This window comes from Rhinopithecus bieti, unplaced genomic scaffold (genome assembly GCF_001698545.2).
Source record: "Rhinopithecus bieti isolate Rb0 unplaced genomic scaffold, ASM169854v2 scaffold_15344, whole genome shotgun sequence".
NCBI lineage: Eukaryota > Metazoa > Chordata > Mammalia > Primates > Cercopithecidae > Rhinopithecus > Rhinopithecus bieti.
In genome coordinates, this window is record NW_016808056.1 from 1 (window position 1) to 1503 (window position 1503).

Consider the following 1503-nt stretch of genomic DNA (forward strand, 5'->3'; position numbering starts at 1 on the left):
CACATTATGCACATGTACCCTAGAACTTAAAGTATAATAAAAAATAAATAAATTAAAAAAAAAAGAAAAGATTGTTCTTTCCTTAATATATGTTCTTTGCGCCTTTGTTGAACATGAGTTAGTTGTGAATCTGTGGACTTATATCTGTGTTCTCTATTCTGTTCCACCGGTCTATGTATCTGTTTTCATGCCAATACCATGCTATTTTGATTACTATAGCTGAGTAGTAAATTTTGAGGTCAGGTAGTGTGATACATCCAGCTTCGCTCTTTTTGCTCAGGATTGCTTTAGCTATTTGGGGTCTTTTGTGGTTCCATATAAGTCTTAGGACCTTTTTTTCTATGAAGAATGCCATTGGTATTTTGACAAGGATTGCACTGAATCTGTAAATTGCTTTGGGTAGTATTGTCATTTTAACAATATTAATTATTCCAATCCATGAGCATGGAATATATTTTAATTTTGTGTATGTCCTCTTCTATTTCTTTCATCAGAGCTTTGTAGTTTTCCTTGAATAGATCTTTTATGTCTTTGGTTAGATTGATTCCCAGGTATTTAATATTTTTATAGCCAATAAATAGTTTTATTGATTTCTTTTTCAGATTATTGGCTGCTGGCATATATAAATGCTACTGATTTTGTTGTATTGACTTTGTATCCTGCAACTTTACTAAATTTATCATTTTGAACAGTTTTTTGGTGGAGTCTTTAGGTTTTTCTAGATCATGTTGTCTGCAAGCAAGGCTAATTTGACTTCTTCCTTTCCAATTTGGATGCCCTTTATTTCCTTCTCTTGCCTAACTGCTCTGTCCAGGACTTCCACCATTATGCTGAGCATGGTGAAAGTAGGCATCCTTCTGTTGTATGAGTCTTTAGAGGAAAGGCTTTTGATTTTTTCCACATTCAGTATAATGTTAGCCATGGGTCTGTCATGAATGGCCTTTATTATTTTGAGGTGTGTACCCTCTATATCCATGTTGATGAAGTTTTTTATCATAAAGGGATATTGAATTTTATCAAATGGCTTTTTAGAATCGAATGAAATAATCAGCCCGTAATCTCAACACTTAGGGAGGCAGAGGCGGGTGGATCACTTGAGGTCAGGAGTTCAAGACCAGCTGGCCAACATGGTGAAACCCTGTCTCTACTAAAAATACAAAAATTAGCTGGGCATGGTGGCTCACATGCCTGTAATTCCAGCTACTCGGGAGGCTGAGGTACGAGAATATCCCTGATGAACAGCGAAGCGAAAATTCTCAATAAAATACTGGCAAACCGAATCCAGTAGCACATCAAAAAGCTTATCCACAACAATCAAGTCTGCTTCATCCATGGAATGCAAGGCTGGTTCAACATACGCAAATCAAAAAACGTAATCCATCACATAAAGAGAACCAATGACAAAAACCACATGATTATCTCAATAGATGCAGAAAAGGCCTTCGATAAAATTCAACACCCCTTCATGCTAAAAACTGTCAATAAACTAGGTATCGATGGAAC